The following is a 15,500-nucleotide window of genomic DNA, read 5'->3' on the forward strand; positions in this document are numbered from 1 at the left end:
TCTGCATTATTGGGATACGGAGCATTCAAGCTGAAAAATATATTCAATGGAATAGTGGACTCAAGGTCATGCAAAATATTATCGCAAGCTAGCATCTAGGATCAAAAGAAGACAATCATAGATAAATTTCCTGTCACTTTTTTATGCCTACTTTAAATATTGTGTTTCTTTTGATATTTTTTCAAATTATGATATTGCCTACAGAATGGCACAATGATGAATTCAACACAAGATCCTGCTGGTAGGAGACCGAGTACAATACATCGACAACTTGGTAATAACATCTATGTTCACTTCAATTTATGCCACATCAGAGTAGGTAATTAACATTTTGAGTTAACATGCAGTTAGGGGTGCGTCAGGTAATGTCCACCCTTGAGAGGAAAGAAATGACGCACATGACTCCTGCTCTCTTGTTTGATCGTATCGTCCACATACATTTTTCCTATTTTTGCACCACAACTATAGATTCTATACTAGTTGATCCCAGAACTACACTATATACTTTATACAAATTTCTTCCGGGACAAATTTATGGAGTTAGATTCACCTATAATTCGACATTTTTGATACATCAAACATATAATGTAGGTGCTTCTATGGTTACAGTATAGACTCACAGTAAACATAGCCTTGCATTTCTAACGATATATTGTGATAGGTTTTCTTCATAGACCATAATAGTCGAGTTAGTGTGGTGACATTTATTTTTAACAATGTGGCTGGAATAATGGTATGTTATATCTTATGCTGGTCTCCTTAACTATAACTTTTTTTTGATTTCTTGATAGCAGGATCCAAAGAAGTAGCTAGACTGGACTCGAGATCACAGAAGACCCAAAAAATTAGCTGGACTGGAATCAAGATCACAAACAGTTTAGTCTTGGCACTTAATTAGGATGGCTTTCTGTCAAAAAAACTTAATTAGGATGGATGGGTTACATTTGAGTTTCATTTGATGGTTTGCTATGACAATTATAAACTTTATGAATCTATATATTACTTCCTCTTTAAACTAATATAAGAGCGTTTAGATCACTTTTAGTGATCTAAACGCTCTTATATTAGTTTACGGAGGGAGTATATGTATGGTTTTCAATATTGTAATTGAATGCATGTAATTTTTTTACGGATGCAATAGGCTATTACCACAACCCACTTTTGGTTGCCACATGTTAGCACCACGGAAAATAGTGTTGCGTTAAATCTCAGTTGCCATACCTACCTGTTCTATTGCACTAGGATGTTGCAACAGAGCACTTTATATTGTCAGAATAGATTTGGCACCACAATTGTTTTGCATGGTGTGACCAACGTAAGTTTTGTTGTAATAGAGTATCGCCACGAAAACTTTACATTGTCGTAGTATCTTCTCGCTACAAACATGTTGCTCGTTGCGATAACTATTTGCTGCCGTCAAGCTATGTTTTGTTGAAATAGAGCATCGCCATGAAAAGTTTAAATTGTCGCAACAGTTTCTAGCTACAAAAATTTTACCTGTTGTGATACCTATTTATCACCACCAAAATGAGTTTGTTGCAATTTCCGGTTACAACGAATGGAATATTTGTTGCCATAAGTTAATGCCACAAGTGTTGCAGTTCATGGCAAAACTCCTAATGCCACGAAAACAAGGATTGTCGCCATAGTTTGTTGCCGGGATTGACTATTGCCACATCAGAGCATGCGCCACAAAACGAGCGTCGTTGCCATAGGTTATTGCCACAAATGTCCATCGCCGCGAAGTATCGGGCACCACGATTTGTTACATATTGCATTAAAGCTATCTCCACAAATCAAGCTGTGGCAGCAGGTGAGTGTTGCCATGGGAAAACATGTGGTAACTTCCCACATGGATGTTGCAATAGCACCGCTTTATTACCACGATTGCTTTTTCGTGGCAATAACCTATTACCATGCGTCTAGTCGCAACAGTTGCCAACGAATGTCATTTCATGGCAATAGGTACGTATCACCACAAATCGTCATGTAATGTGACAAACAATTTTGTTGCAATAGACCCAGATCCTTGTAGTGCGGGAAAGAATAGTTCCCGTCCACGTGCAACTTACTGGCGCCATTGATACAATAGTTAGGAATAGTCTGCCATGAACAGATCTTTTCTGACACCGTTGCTATCATACTACTTTGCTACTGATACTTTGCTTGCAGATACTAATCTTTCAGGTGTGGTTGAATCTGACAAACTCAGCTGCTAATACTTGAGAATATTCTTTCGCTTCCCCTTGTGGCGAATCAATAAATTTGGGTTGAATACTCTACCCTCGAAAACTATTGCGATTGATACGTCTCCAACGTATCTATAATTTTCGATGGTTTCATGCTATTATCTTGTCAAACTTCGGATGTTTTGCATGCCTTTTTTTATTTTTTGGGACTAACTTATTAACTCAGTGCCAAGTGCCAGTTCCTGTTTTTCCATGTTTTTGACCCCTTTCGAAGGAGATTTTGAAACAGAGTCCAAACGGAAGAAAATCCCTGAAAAGATTTTTTCTAGAACGGAAGAAGATCGGGGAGCTTGGGAGCCAAGGCAAGGGAGCCCCAGGGTAGTGCACTTTCCGAAAAAATGATATCAAGTACATTGCATCAATGCTATCAAAAAGACTTCATCAATTCTTATTGGGAGCTTTGTATGCCCTATTCCTCATGTCAAGATGAAGTATGACTTGCTTGTTGGGGAGATACATATCCCCATTGAGGTGACTTAGTGGCTATTCGAAAATTCTCTGTTCTCTCTTGAGACTCGAGAAGGTTTTGTCATGAGGACTTGATCAACCCTATTGACGGATTTCTTACGATGACCATGAAATGGATGAATCAAAGAGTCACATACCTTTGTTTTGAGCTTTCATTTTATTTTGCTTAGAAGAAAAATGATGGATTTAGTTTAGTTTTTCCTGTTTTCTGTTTTAGCGTCCCGGAGAAAAATACCTCGAAAATAAAAGTTCTCCGATGGTCCTGAAAATTTAGTATGATTTTTCTGGAATTTTTAAAAATTACTCGGCCTGAGAGCTGGCCTGGGGGCCAGACCAGTGGGCCACAAGCCCTGCCACCGCCACCCCCCTGGTGGTGGCTAGCAAGCTTGTGGGGCCCATAGGGACCCCCTCCACTCATTCCAGCTCCCACCCTCTTCTTCCACCTCCAAAAAAAATTGTTTCGCAGCTTAAACCTGTGTTCTTGCTCATTTGGATGTGATTTTTGATCTCCTTGCTCAAAGCACCATTCTCCGAACCGTTTTGGGGAAATTACTCCTTGGTAAGTGAATCCTCCATTGGTCCAATTAGTTTTTTCTCTAGTGCTTTATCTTTCGTGTATTCTTGCTACCTTGGTGACCCTGTCCTTGAGCTAGAAAGGTTGATTTTAGCTGGTCCCAAGTAGTTTTAGCGCGTGATACGGTCTCTAGGCACTAGTAGGAGTAGCTGCTACAAGTTGGGTTAATCTTTATTCACTTTTCTTTCGAAGTCTCTAAAAATTTCAGAATTTTTCATAGCTAGAAAAAGGAAAAAGATGAGGAGGTTCTTGAGAGGCTCTTCAAGCCGTAACCCCAAGGAGGATGGGAAGAACCACCCCAAGTACGTAGTCCCTCGAGTCACAGAAGTTCGAGCGTGCAAGTGGCCAAGTGATGAATTCTTGCGCGCCGCTGGACTTTATGAAGACTTTTATTACTTGGTGGAGAACGCAGGTCTTACTACGTTCGTTGCAGATAAGTTCTCACAATACCTCCTCCTCACCAATATTTTCGTTCAAAGCTTCAACTTTTATCCGAGGAAGAATCCTCCCATGGTTGAGTTCATGATATGCGATGTTCCCCAGTGCATGACATTACAAGATTTTTGCAATGTATGCAAATTACCTTATGTTGGGGATATCCGTGACCCTCGTCCACGGGACTTGGAGGATTTCATTGGTACTATTGCTGTTGGAGAGGAGAGAGGAGTGTCTCGCGCTAGAATTGCTAGCATACATTTTCCTGTGCTTCGGTACTTCTCACTATTTGTGGGAAAATGTTTGATTGGCCGTGGGGAGGCTGGTCACTTAGTTCTCCAGACCTTGCGGTTTTGCGCGAAGGTCTTTATAACGATAAGGCTTATAGCCTAGGTGCTATAGTGGCCCAGCGGTTGAACACCAACCGTTCCAAGGGTGTCGTCTATGGAGGTATCTATGCTACCCGTCTTGCGAGACACTTTGAGATACCCGTTAGAATGGGAGAGGAAGGAGAGATGCTTCTCCCCGAGAAATATCTGGATTATGACAGCATGGTTCGCCATGATTTTTTGGATAGAGATGCTAGTAGACGGATGATTTATAACCTGGTATTTAGTCAGGGTACTCGAGAGACTATTACTTTGCCTGCTCCTTCTTTGTTCGATCTTCATGCAGGCAGGTACACTATTATGCCCTCGGACATCTACGCATATTGGGGCTTGGCCCAACCACAGGCGCCCGTGCCCGAGCCGCCAGTCGAGTACCAGACGCCAGTTTATCAGTGGGAGCCAGAGGAGCTCACACAGCAGTGGCATCCACAGTCTGCTCTGGAGTATCCTGGAGCTGGTGATTTCCCACCATGGGAGTATACCAAGCTAGGCCAAAAGCCTAAGCTTGGGGGAGTACGTGTTCTCACCGACTTTACATTCATGCTTATGCTTTCACTTTGTTAGCCGGTGTTTACACTTTGCCACTGTATTATCCATGCTAGTTTATTTTTGTTTTCTTGTTTTCTTGTTTTGTGTCCTTTTGAGAAAACCCAAAAAGATTTTCCTTTCTTCTTTTGCTTGTTGGGAGCTTTCCCGTGTAAATAGTTTTCTTTTTCTTTGGGTCAAGGTAGAAGATATTGGTTACAATGTTTAGTGGTTCTTGCATGCATACCTGTTTAGCTTTCAAAGAGCCATATTACCTTGTCTTCTCCTTTGTGTTTGCCTGTAGATTCAGCTTAGTCCAATGCACGAGCACTCTTATTATTGTTCTCGTTGTTCGATCGTGCAAATGAAAGGCAATAATGATGATATATGATGAAGTGACTAAGACTGAAAAGCTGGTATGAACTCTATCTATTTTGTTTTTGTAAATATGACAAGCTTGTCGACCCAGATTCAGCTTTGTTGTGAGAGAACCATGTTTGCAATGACAACTTAGAGATCATAGTTTCTGATGCCATGCTTATTTAGCCGAGAGCTTATAATGGTTTGTCTTGAATGCCAACATAGATTTTGAGATGACTATGATGTAGTATGATAGGATGGTATTCTCCTTTGAATGATTCAAGTGGCTTGACTTGGCGCATGTTCATGCATGTAGTTGAAACAAAATCAACATAGCCTATATGATGTTCGTGTTCATGGTGATTTATATCCTGTTCATGCTTGCATTCAATGTTAGTCAAACTCATTGCATCTTGATGAATGTTGTCGCTCTCTAGTTGGTCGCTTCCCAGTCTTTTGCTAGCCTTCACTTGTACTAAGCGGATTACTGCTTGTGCATCCACTTCCATAAACCCAAAAGTTTTTCCATGAGAGTCCACCATACCTACCTATTTGCGGTATCTACCTGTCGTTCCAAGTAAATTTGCATGTGCCATTCTCTAAACCTTCAAGAAATAATCTGTTTTGCATGCCCGAACCGCTCATGTGGTGACAGAGGGCTATTGGTATCTTCCATGCTAGGAGTGTTATCCTCGACATGTGTTTATTCACTGTCATTCACGAGAAAGGGGCCGGTAATTGGAATGCCCAGTTCCATGCTTAAATCGAAAACATAACTATAAAACAAGACTCCCCCGGATTGATGTTAGTATGGACGGTACCCGGGGATTCGGCTAGCCGTGGAGTGTGATTGATTGGTGGTGGGGGAGTTAAAACTTTACTTTTATGTTTGGGAACCGCCTATAGCATGAGTAGCATGGAAGATATTGAGAACTCTTGGTCATTGCGTTGACAATGAAAGCATGCTACCCAAAATTATTATCTCTGTTTTCAAAGCTTGAGCTCTGGCACCTCTACAAATCAATGCTTCCCTCTACGAAGGGCCTGTCTATTTATGTTCCTGTTGAGTCATCCTCCTCTTTTATAAGCACCAATTAGAGAGCACCTCTGTCATTTTTATGCTTTGCTTTTGATTGATATTGAGTATGACTATGACTGGATCTTCGTTGCTATGAATTAAAATGATTAGTCAGCCCTTGATCTTTGAAAGTGCTCTGCATTTATGTTTTGTAGTCTCAGAAAGAGCTAGCGAGATACCACCTATTCATATTGCTTCATGCTTGTTTTGATTGAAGTGTTGGTATTTGAAACTCATTATTATTTGCTCGTTAGCTGATTATGCCATTGATATTAGTTTACCGTGAGACCTTTGTGTCACTTGCTTATGTGGTTAACTTGTGATCTTGCTGAAATTCTGGTTATGAGTTAGACGTAGTTGCAAGAACAATATCAAACCGAGTTTGTCAAAGTTTTTAGTTCTCTCTCAGTTTGTCAACTGAGTTGCTTGAGGACAAGCAAGGTTTTAAGCTTGGGGGAGTTGATACGTCTCCATCGTATCTACTTTTCCAAACTCTTTTGCCCTTGTTTTGGACTCTAATTTGCATGATTTGAATGAAACTAACCTGGACTGACGTTGTTTTCAGCAGAATTGCCTTGGTGTTATTTTTGTGTAGAAATCAAAGTTCTCCAAACGTCCTGAAAATTTACGGAGATTATTTTTGGAAAATAAGAAAAATACCTACGCAAAGATCCACCTGAGGGGGTGGGCCAGTGGGCCACAAGCCCTTCCACCACCACCCCCCTGGTGGCGGTGGGCAAGCTTATGGGGCCCACGTGGCTCTGCCGCCCCCAATCTCAGCTCTATAAGTTCACTTTCGTCCCAGAAAAAATAAAAAGAAAAGATTTCGTCGCGTTTGCGATACGGAGGCGCCGCCACAACCTGTTCTTCATCTGGAGGGCAGATCTGGAGTCCGTTTTGGGCTTTGGAGAGGGGAAATCGTCGCCATCGTCATCATCAACCTTCTTCCCTCTCCTATTCCACGAAGCTCTTTATCGTTCGTGAGTAATCTATTCGTAGGCTCGCTGGGCGGTGATGAGTAGGATGAGATCTATCATGTAATCGAGTTAGTTTTGATGGGCATTGATCCCTAGTATCCACTATGTTCTGAGATTGATGTTGCTACTACTTTGCCATGCTTAATGCTTGTCACTAGGGCCCGAGTGCCATGATTTCAGATCTGAAATTATTATGTTGTCACCAATATATGTGTGTGTTAGATCCGATCTTGCAAGTTGTAGTTACCTACTATGTGTTATGATCCGGCAACCTCGGAGTGACAATAACTGGAACCACTCCCGGTGATGACCATAGTTTGAGGAGTTCATGTGTTCACCAAGTGCTAATGCGTTGGTCCGGTTCTTTATTAAAAGGAGAACCTTAATATCACGTAGTTTCCTTTTGGACCCCGCTGCCACGGGAGGGATGGACAATAGATGTCATGCAAGTTCTTTTCCCTAAGCACGTATGACGACGCACGGAATGCATGCCTACATCGCATTGACGAACGGGAGCTAGCCACATATCTCTCCGTGTTATAACTGTTGCATGATGAATATCGTCCAAACAAATCACCGACCCATTGCCTACGAGTTTGTCCTACTGCTGTTGTTACTTGTCTTGCTCTGTTGCTACTGTTGCTACTACTGTCGCTTGCTACTGTTGCTACTTGCTACTGCTGTCACTACTGCTGTTCCTTGCCACTGCCGTTATTCACTACTTTGCTGTTACTACTTTGCTTGCAGATACTAATCTTTCAGGTGTGGTTGAATCTGACACATTCAGCTGCTAATACTCGAGAGTATTCTCTCACCTCCTGTTTGGCGATCAACAAATTTGGGTCGAATATTCTATCCTCAAAAACTACTGCGATCCCACGCGCTGGTGGGCCATCAATAACATTCTTCTAGTTTCGTTGCCGGGGAGTGCTAGCATCATTCTTCTGGTGCCGTTGCAAGGGAAGGTTTGTTGTCACAGAATCGGCATTTGTCTAGCTATTGCCAGAGAGTGCCAGTCAGGGTCCTAGACCACCCATAATCGGAGGTGCTCCTAGATCAAATGCCGCAAGTCATGATCCGAGGTCCAGATGTTGTCAAACACCATCTGGTTCCAGCTCTAGGACCTTTTGATCAGCCATGTGATTAGAGCAGTTTGCAACAACAAAAATCGGTGGACGTGGTTGCTTAGTTTTATGAGCAACGATCGCTTCTAACGACTCATTATCAATTACATCATTGTGCTAGCTAAATATGTCCATATGTTCTAGGATGTAGCCTGTAGGCTAGATATAGTAGATGTTTAGCGTGACACAGTGACACATCTTTGAAGCTTTAGAGTGACTATATTTTTGCATTCCATTTTTCATAATTTCATCAAGTACTTAATGCTACATCCGAGACTAGAATACAAAATGCTAACAATGCCCATGTTATGCGCTTTGGTTTCAGCTAAACCACATTTACATGTTAGTCATGCTTTGTGTGCTTCCTTGCTAATGTCAGATGATGTCAATTTACTCAGATCTGCACATAGTATGTTACCATCTTGTGGAATATTTATGACAGGGTTGTCTTGAATTGTATCATGGCGAAGTGAAATTACCGTTTTAGTTTTACGTAGGGTCATGCTTGCTGATCAGTCGGTGTACGAAGCGCAAGTTGTCGGATTTTACTAGGACAAGGATGTCGCTGTTTTGAGTATAGAAGCACCAAAGGATAAACTAAGACCTTTACCAGTTGGTGTGTGAGCAGACCTACTCGTTGGTCAGAAAGTGTATGCCATTGGAAACCCACTGAGTGCTCCTTACACCAATTGTTCTATGATTTATTTATTTATACATGTCGGCTGATGTGCAAGTTTGACACAAATCGTTCATATTTTTGTTACTTGCATTTTGTGTTCCTTGGTAATTTGTTTTCATTTCAACTCCGGAACCTGAGTTGAATTTTCAATAGGGCCAGCTTGTTTCACATCCTGATTATGTCAAGTTAGCAATAGCATTGGAAATGAAAATACTTTACAAAGCATTAAAAAATAATAATAACACAATTAACCATGTCCAAGTGTCCAACCACCGAAATGCCAAACAGATTTTATGCTAAGCAACTATGTATGACATACATTCTTTTGTAAATTATCAGTATAGTTCATGGATGGGAAGAGTTGATTTAAACACTTCAGTTATTTGGTGTCCTCTTTAGATTATGTGCATATTACTTTAAGAAACCAATGATTGCTGTCTAACATTTGCAATTTATATATTTACAGTTTGGCCTTGACCACACACTTACAACACGTGTTATGAGGTGTAGTATTATTGATTGGTTAAATTAACTCCTCGTTGGTTGATTCTTTTGCTCGGTTTTTTTGTAAACTGAGACACTTTTGGTTTGCTCTCTGCTAACTTCTCCCAGTGGATTGCGAAGAGAAATTAGTTCAGCTGCAACTGGACATCCTATACAGGATGTAATACAGACAGATGCTGCTATCAACCCTGGTAACAACGGAAGCCCACTTCTTGATAGTTCTGGAAACCTGATAGGTGTAAATACTACTATATACTCACCTTCAGGAGCATCATCTGGGGTTGGCTTCTCCATTCCAGTTGATACAGTATGTCACTCAGCTTAATTCATAATTTCAGATTTGCTCCGGGTCTTCTTTTCTTTCTTGCTTATAACATAGCATGTATTTCAACCATATTCAGGTTGGTGGTATTTTGGATGAGCTTATGAAATTTGGGAAAGTGACGAGACCCATTTTGGGGATAAAGTTTGCCCCTGACCAATCTGTGGAGCACCTTGGGTTGAGTGGAGTGCTTGTCTTGGATGCTCCCCCAAACGGACCAGCTGGCAAAGTGCTACTGTCCATCTATATTATACATGTTCGATGCAAATTCGATGGAACTTGATTGTATACCACCAAATATTTATACAGTAGTCAAATTCTTATTTTGTTTCAGTTTCAGTTTCAGTTAACAATCTTTTTACACCTAGCATGAGAAAACCTTGTACTGTCACTCCAGTACATTATAGCATCTGTTGAACAATGTTCTCTTATGACATCTCTAATTGTCAGAACAAAGAATAGCTTAAGAAACATAGCAGCAATTCATTTGATAGGAACCAAACTTATGTGTAGAAGAAACTCGTCTTTCCTTTTCCCTCCATATGATTGTAAAAAGCATTTGTTAGACATGTAACATGTTCTGCAGTACAGAACTTGTGCAGCTAAATATTTCTGATCCCCATGTCATGTGCAGGGTCTGCAATCAACAAAATGTGATGCATACGGGCGAATTATCCTCGGGGACATAATTACCTCGGTGAACGGTACAAAGGTAGCGAATGGAAGTGACCTGTACCATATCTTGGATCAGTGTAAAGTGGGGGAGACAGTAAGCTTTCACCTGTGTTTACCCACAACAAATTTATTGTGCTTTTTCCCCCAAGCTGCTAAGTTACTCACTTAGTCTTGTGAGATGCATACGGGTGAATGTTTCTTCTGAAGGTGACCGTGGAAGTCTTGCGCGGAGATAAGAAGGAGAAGATCGTTGTGGTCCTTGAACCAAAGCTCGACGAAACATAGTGAATGGTGTCCTTCTCGGGTGTATTCTCGTGTAGGTACAAGGATTAGCATGTTGGCCTACCATGGAGCTCCCTGTACATAATGGATGTTTGTAAATTGTCTGGTGTAAAAATAAAGGAAAGAAAAATATCAATTTGGTTCATCGTTCATGCCTTATGTGCGCCTGTTCCAGTACATGATCTATCTGCTTACATGTGCTACTCTTCCACACCACTATATAGTGTGACAATAACATCAAATGTCAGCCGTTAGGTATGCTCCATCCATTGGATAAAATTTTCATCTCGGAAGATTTTGGTATGTGATCACTAGTATGTTTGACCGATTAGCCCTATGTGTGCCAAAGCTAGGTCGAATCTGTGGATTGACCGATTAGCAACACATGCACAAACAAAAATCGATTGGATAGCCACCGTCAGTAATGTTTGTTGTCTATATTTACTCATGATGGTTACAAACTATGTTTAAATTTCTTCAACTCGCAGTGATCACAAGCTTGTGGCACATGACTAAGTAGAATTAGGATTTCTATACAGTGACATCCATGCTTAGATCTGACATTAAGTGAGATCTACACGCAAACAAAATAGAGGACAAGCTAGCTTGTGATTTCACTATTTTATCCAGATTCATTGTGCAAATTGAAGAAGTACTCAGCTATCATCTAACATAGATATTACAGATTTATTCATAATGTTTTTCTTCTCCATGGTTAGTGAGTGGAGTGGATCCTAAAATCTCCTATTTCAATTAGTTTTTGGTTGGTCAGCTTGAGTAGATATTCTTTTTATTGTTCTTCTTGTTATTTCATATATGTTAACTTGCTATCCTGTATAAAATATTTCATATAGGTGGTCAACCATGAAGACTGTAGAATTATCAAGAACCATGTCAATTGAGTTGCCATGATATTTCCTCTGCTTCAAAATGCTCCCTAAGATGTTAGTTAACATGCCTCTGAATGTTGTTTTTCTTATACTGAACTTGACTTAAAGTCTTAATGAGCACCCTTTACAATGCATCTAGAATCCGACACCGAGAAACTAGCTTGTGTAGTTGACTCAGCTCGTCCAAGAGGCTAGCAATGGAACCGGATGATCCAAAACCAGAGCACCAACACTCAAATGACAAGAAAATATGAGCATGCTCATCTCGACAACGAAATATATTTGATTTATATGAACATGGAAAAGAAATATATTAGATTTTTTTTGTATGACACCTACAACCGTGTACACATAAGCAATTGATGTTCCTACAAGCAATGTTTTGATCAATTTCTAAATTTGTTGCTTCTTGGCAAGGCACGGGCATTTAACATAAAAGCAGCCTGAGAATGAGAATTAACAAGCAGCCTAAGCATAAAGTAATGAAGGGTGAGCCCGGCTGGCATAATACATAAAAGGAATTGGGGATTGTTTACTGCGAAACGGAAAATCGTGGGAGGCTTAAATGAAATGGATCGTCCAATGTGAATCAAAAAACTCCATCTTACTTTTGCGGGTGACATAAATAAAGGGGATTGTCGGCTACGGAATGGAAAATCTCAATTAAGCAGGATGATGTATGCTAAACGAAAAATAAAAGCGTTTGTGGTCTGCGAAACAAAAAATAAGCAAAGGCCTCCCGGTTGGCATAAATAAAATGCTATGAAATGAAGAAAATAAATAAGCGAACACTGGTTGAACAATTTAAGTATTTTATACTGATTTTATTTTCATTAAAGGCTGAATTTTGTCATCCCGTTGACATGATTCTCAACAAGTCAAGAATTGTACCTTTTTCAAGCTTGACCACCTATATGAAGTATCTTACACAACATATCAAGGTAGACTATATGAAATAACAACTGGGACAATAACAACAAGTGCTACTCAAGCGATGTGATTAAAAACTAATTGAAACATGCGATTTCAGAATCCCCTCAATTCACAAAAAATAGAAAAGCAAAACATGGACTTTCTAATACTCTAGCATGCAATTAATTGACTCCCCAAAGAACTACATGGCAGAGAAATGTGTTTGATTTATTTTGAACTGATTGCAACAAATATATGTATGGCACGTACAACTCTGTTCTCAAAATATATCTGTATGAAATTATATTTGATTTCTTTTTAGCAATGCCTCATACCTAAGTTTATTATCCCGTGGCAACGTACGGGCATTCAGCTAGTAGCAGTAGATGTAGAAAGTATCGGTCTACTTGTCTCGGACGTGATGCCTATATGCATGGTCATTGCCTTAGATATCGTCATGACTTTGCGCGGTTCTATCAATTGCTCGACGGTAATTTGTTCACCCACCGTGATACTTGCTATTTTGAGAGAAGCCTCTAGTGAACACTATGGCCCCCAGGGTCTATTCCACACCATATTTTCAACCTTACACTTTTTACTTCGTTGCACTTCCCGCCTTCAGATCTCACTTTGCAAACAATCTTGAAGGGATTTACAACCCCTTTGAAGTGTTGGGTGCAAGCTTGTTTGTGTTTGCGCAGGTACTCTGGACTTAACGAGACCCTCCTTCTGGATCGATACCTGATGTCCCACAAGCGTATGGGATCGCAACAGTTTTCGAGGGTAGAGTATTCAACCCAAATTTATTGATTCGCTCACAAGGGGAAGGTAAAGATTATTCTCAAGTATTAGCAGCTGAGTTGTCAATTCAACCATGCCTGAAAGATTAGTGTCTGCAAGCAAAGTATCAGTAGCAAGGTAGTATGATAGCAACGGCACCAGAAAAAGCCTTGACAATCCCTCGCAATGGCGCTAGAAAAAGCCTTGTTGACGGGATGTTAGCGCCAACAAAATCTTGCAACAAGTAACAGTGGAGTAGCAAGGAACAGTAGTAGCAGCAACAACAAAGTAACAAGTAACAGTAGCAAAGTGACAGCAGCAGCAAAGTTGCCCAATCCCTCTTGTAGCAAGGTACAAGCCTAGGCAAAGTAACGTAGCGAGAACCAGTAGTAAGAGACTCGTAGGCAGTGGATCGGTGATGGATGAGTTTGACGGATGTGATTTATCATGTAACAGCTATAACACGGAGAGATATGTGGCTAGCTCCCGTTCGTCAATCTAATGTAGGCATGTATTCCGTATGTAGTCATACGTGCTTAGGGAAAAGAACTTGCATCACATCTATTGTCCATCCCTCCCATGGCAGCGGGGTCCTAATGGAAACTACGGGATATTAAGGTTCTCCTTTTAATAAAGAACTGGACCAACGCATTAACACGCGGTGAATACACGAACTCCTCATACTATGGTCATCTCCGAGAGTGGTTCCGGCTATTGTCACTCCGGGGTTGCCGGCTCATAACACATAGTAGGTGACTACAACTTCCAATATAGGATCTAAAACACACATATATTGGCGACAACATAATAGGTTCAGATCTGAAATCATGGCACTCGGGCCCTAGTGACAAGCATTAAGCATAGCCAAGTAGTAGCAACATCAATCTAGAACATAGTGGATACTAAGGATCAATCCCCGTCAAGAACTAACTCGATTACATGATAGATCTCATCCAACTCATCACCGTCCAACAAGCCTACGATGAGATTACTCACAAACGACGAAGAGCATCATGGAATTGTCGATGGAGAAAGGTTAATGATGACGATGGCGACGATTTCTCCTCTCCGGAGCCCGAAACGGACTCCAGATCTGCCCTCCGGATGAAGAACAGGATGTGGCGGTGCCTCTGTATCACAAAATGTGATGAAACCTTCTCTCTGATTTTTTTCCAGGCGAAACGAAAGATATAGAGCTGAGATTGGGGGCGGTGGTGCCACGTGGGCCCCACAAGCCTGCACGGCGCGACCATATGGGGTGGTCGCGGCCTGTGGGCTTGTGGCCCACGGGCACGCCCCCTCCGGTGGATCTTTGCGCAGGTATTTTTCTTTTATTCCAGAAAAAATCTCCGTAAATTTTCAGGACGTTCCGAGAACTTTCATTTGTGCACAAAAACAACACCATGGCAATTCTGCTGAAAACAACGTCAGTCCGGGTTAGTTCCATTCAAATCATGCAAATTAGAGTCCAAAACAAGGGCAAAATAGTTTGGAAAAGTATATACGACGGAGACGTATCAATACCTTGGTTCTCAAACCGAGGGAAATACTTACTGCTCCTGTGCTGCATCACCCTTTCCTCTTCAAGGGAAAAATCAACGCAAGCCCAGCCTTTGTCAACGTGTCAATTTCTGGCGCTGTTGTGTGTGGGATAGCAGAAGAATTTCTGGCGCCATTGCTAGGGAGGAAGATCAAGTCAAGAACTCATCCAAGTAGGTGTCGCAAACTCATCTCTTGAATTTACTTTGTTTGCCAGTTGCCTCTCGTTTTCCTCTCCCCCACTTCACCAATTTGCCTTTTTCGTTCGCCTCTTCGTTCACCCTTTTCTCTCGCTTGCTTTCTGCTCGTCTGTGTGGGATAGTCTATCCTGATGGCTAGATCCACCACTTCAAACGATACTCCCGAGAGCGTAGTTCTCAATTTCAAACAAATTGAGGAAGAAAACTTAAAGGACGCTTGGTATAGGATTTGCAACGCTCAGAGTAGATCTACTCATAAGCAATCAACTATCGTCTTGCTTCGCAGTTTTTATGTGGGTGTTTCTCCTTGGAATAGGTATATTATTGACACCATCGTAGGTGGAAATTTCTTGGGTAGCCATACCGTTGATTCTTACGGAGCTGTGATAAATTTGGTAGGCTCACCCCCACTCTTGGTTCATGGAACTACCTTAACTCTGGAACATGTGATGCGTAGACTGGACGCTATTGAAAATAAAGTTGCTACGATTGAACTCATTGAGAATTTGGATAAAAAGATCCACAATCAAATCACTTA

General features: G+C 41.1%; 1 pseudogene; it reads left to right on the plus strand.

Moving 5' to 3' along the window:
* The first annotated feature begins 1,728 nt into the window (after positions 1-1,728).
* Positions 1,729-10,668, plus strand: LOC123396929 (annotated as a pseudogene).
* The last annotated feature ends 4,832 nt before the right edge of the window (positions 10,669-15,500 follow it).

Source organism: Hordeum vulgare, chromosome 5H, assembly GCF_904849725.1.
Source record: "Hordeum vulgare subsp. vulgare chromosome 5H, MorexV3_pseudomolecules_assembly, whole genome shotgun sequence".
NCBI classification, from domain to species: domain Eukaryota; kingdom Viridiplantae; phylum Streptophyta; class Magnoliopsida; order Poales; family Poaceae; genus Hordeum; species Hordeum vulgare.